The 3,364-nt window shown below is 42.4% G+C and overlaps 1 long non-coding RNA gene across 1 annotated transcript; it reads left to right on the top strand.

Moving 5' to 3' along the window:
- The first annotated feature begins 493 nt into the window (after positions 1 to 493).
- On the top strand, positions 494 to 1,375 carry LOC140588384 (uncharacterized). The gene is made up of 3 exons (XR_011989732.1): positions 494 to 740; positions 870 to 1,096; positions 1,312 to 1,375. It is a non-coding gene; the product is annotated as an uncharacterized lncRNA (long non-coding RNA).
- Positions 1,376 to 3,364: the final 1,989 nt, after the last annotated feature.

The following is a 3,364-nucleotide window of genomic DNA, read 5'->3' as shown; positions in this document are numbered from 1 at the left end:
GTTCATGCTAAGAAAAAATATAAATAAACAAATAAATAATATTAATAAATAAAAAAATATTAATAGGGGTAGCTTGGTGGCTATGGGATTAGTACAACTGCACCCCCCCCCAACTGCATCACACCTCCTGGGATGGGGATCTGCAACCCCCCCCCCCCCCCACTGCACCATGCCTCCTGGGATGGAGATCTGCCCCCCCCCCCAACTGCATAACATCTCCTGGGATGAGGATCTGCACCCCCACCTCCCCCCCCCCACTGCACCATGCCTCCTGGGATGGAGATCTGCCCCCCCCCACCAACTGCATCACATCTCCTGGGATGGGGTTCTGCACCACCACCTCCCCCCCCCACCTGCCCCCCCCCCACCACCCCAGTGTATGTGTGGCGATTGCATTTCCCAAACACATGCAGTTAAAATAATCCAGGGTATACCCCAGGCTCATGCCTCGTGATGCATGCGATTGGCTCCAGGCCCTCCATGACCCAGATAATGGGTTAGATAATAAATCTAAGTACCTACATTCATTAATTTAGCCTGCATTACTCAATTGAATGGCTTATCTTAATCCATAGCATGAATGTATGAAATTTAGAACATTGAGAATGGCTAGCTTTTATATATGTGATATTAATCTACCTAATTTCCTTATATTCTGAATAGGCTGTGACTGTGTCAGCTGATCCAGGGTCAGTAAAGAGACCACAGCTTTCATCAAACAGGATGAAGTCTCTGAAGAGGTTAGAAAAAAATAGCTCACAGCTGATAGATATCACACAGGCAGCTATCACCACATTGGATGCAGAAAAAAACTAAATAAACAAACAAAAAACATCAGCACTTTGACTAATTAGTCCTTTCCTCATCAGATTGCAGCCATTTTACAGGGAAGAGACAAAATCTGAGACAAAATAGAAGGATGAAGAGACCCCATGAAGAAAGCCTGGAAGGGACGTGATGCAGCAGGACCGCTGCAATGGAGATGGGAATCTCGGCTGGTACATCACGTGTGACTTGCACATGTCTGAGACTTTGTTGAACCCATAGTTATTCCCAGCTCATGGTGTTTGGGGACCATAAAAGATGCTTTAATAAGGTAATTATAGCACACGCACATCAAGATGTCTATGGAAAGCAAAATACCTCATTAATTCAGTCGAGTGCCAGCTAGCGCAGTCTGTTTGGGTCGCCGGGAAATCAATTTCCCACAATGCTTCGGGGAAGGTTATTGCACTTAGTCTTATGTCTTCATGATGGGAGGTGCAAATCACTGTCCTCAAAACGTTCTAAGATTACTTTTTTTTTTTCCAGAAATACAAATTCTCAGCTCGGAAGAAGGTGCAGTCAGGAAGAGGGAACTGAAACAGGTTAAAACATAAATAAGAACATAAGAAATTTACAAACGAGAGGAGGCCATTAGGCCCGTCAGACCTGTTTGGGGAGAATTCAACTAATAGCTCAGAGTTGTTAAAATCTTATCTAGCTCTGATTTAAAGGAACCCAGGGTTTTAGCTTGCACTACACTAACAGGAAGACTATTCCATACTCTAACTACACTCTGTAAAGTAGTGCTTTCTCAAATCCATTTTAAAATGTTCTCCCGCTAATTTCCACCTATGGCCACGAGTTCTAGTATTTATACTAATATTTAAGTAACTATTTGGCTGAACAGCATCCAGACCTGTTAGAATCTTATATACCTGGATCATGTCCCCCCTTATTCTCTTTTGTCTGTATTCAAGAGACTATCAACATGGTTCAGCAGGTACACTCCATGAGTTTACTTTACAAGAGCCGTAAAGTCAGTTCATTTGCAATTTCTACAAACCACAGCAACTAGCTATTTGCTTTAAAAAGCATGCTTGTACTGATGGATCTATTACTTGTAAAACTATAATCTGCATAATTTAAATGCTTTGAATCCCCAAAAGCAATATAATCAAAGTAAAGAAAAACAATAAGCCAGAACTGTCAATTGTCAGATTTTGGAGGTTGCCAATAAGAAAGCAAATTATATAATGATTCAAGTTTGCAGCATGAACTCAAAAAGGAAAAATAAATCTGTCTCTGCTGAAGTGTATATAATTATTAATCTTGCCCTTCATCTGTCAAACAGCAGTGTAAAATCAAATTTAAAAAACATTGATGCTTCAAACGCCATCAAATTGTCATCAAATGCTACATAGGAATGCATTTTCTGCAAGCACTGTGAAATATATATCTCACAATTAGTATGAGTACTATAAACAGTTCTATTATTATAAACAATTATATTACTATAAACAATTCTATGAATAAATTCTGCATGACGCACTTCACAAAAATGACAAAAAAAATTAAAAGAGGACAGATTTTGCGTCAAGGCATTAAGCTTGAGAGGGTTTTTTTTTTATCTGGAAATGAGAATGTGCTGTAAACGTAAACACACCTTCCAGTCTGGCACTGGGGGGGGTCACATGACTCGTGTCTGACACCCAAGGGCTTTACACCCCTCACCCCCCCAGTGCTTCACGAGAAATCAGACAGCGTCTCATAGTATCCTCTCACCACTCACTGCGATAGGAGATGAGGACTCCTTGTTTGTGTGCCCTCTCTAAGCTCGGGTAGACCGGCCGATCTCGGAGCCCCCCGAAGATAAGACCGCTGTCGGCCTTGGGGGCCCCGTGTCTCATTAAGGCCGGATTCCTTCACACTTTAGACAAGCCTTTGGGGCGAGAAGCTACCAGTTCAGCAAAAAACGCCAGGAGACAAGCCCCACGTGCCCACAGAATGCCCGGGAGCTCCGCTTCGGAAGGGTGATGGGGGGGCTCGGTGACGGAGAGCCGGCGGCGGATAATCAGGGCTGTGTGGGAGCCTGGGACGGAGGCTGGGGAGTGATCAGAATGGCGTTTTAATGAAGCCAACAGAGAGCGAGGAAGTCGGTGTGGAGGGACGAGAGGCAGAGGAGGTGCGGCTAACTCTGGGAGAGGGGAACAGGGCACCCAAGTGAAAATATTCAGAGCTTCACCTAATTTAAAATACAAACAGCCCCAATGAAAGGCTTTAAAGACCCATTATCCGGTAGCTATTTAATGGATTCAGGCTCAGCTTTCATAGATCAGAAAATACTGAAAAACATAAAATACGTATGGATTCGTGTGATCAGTAACAAACAAATGAAATATATAACCTTTAAACCATTTAAGATGCACATATATGGTTTTACAAAAGGTAAATCATTCTGTTAGTAGATTAATTACACAGATGGTCGACTGGGTCAAACAATTAGCAGCATTACTACCATCATGCACCTCGTTAAAAACCATTTATGAAAAGACCATGTTGCTAAAAATAGCCCAGATAATTATTTTTTTATATAATCAGT

The sequence above is a fragment of the Paramormyrops kingsleyae genome, chromosome 3 (assembly GCF_048594095.1).
Source record: "Paramormyrops kingsleyae isolate MSU_618 chromosome 3, PKINGS_0.4, whole genome shotgun sequence".
Taxonomy (NCBI): domain Eukaryota; kingdom Metazoa; phylum Chordata; class Actinopteri; order Osteoglossiformes; family Mormyridae; genus Paramormyrops; species Paramormyrops kingsleyae.
Note: the sequence above shows the minus strand (reverse complement) of the source record. Positions and strands in the feature narration are given on the sequence as shown.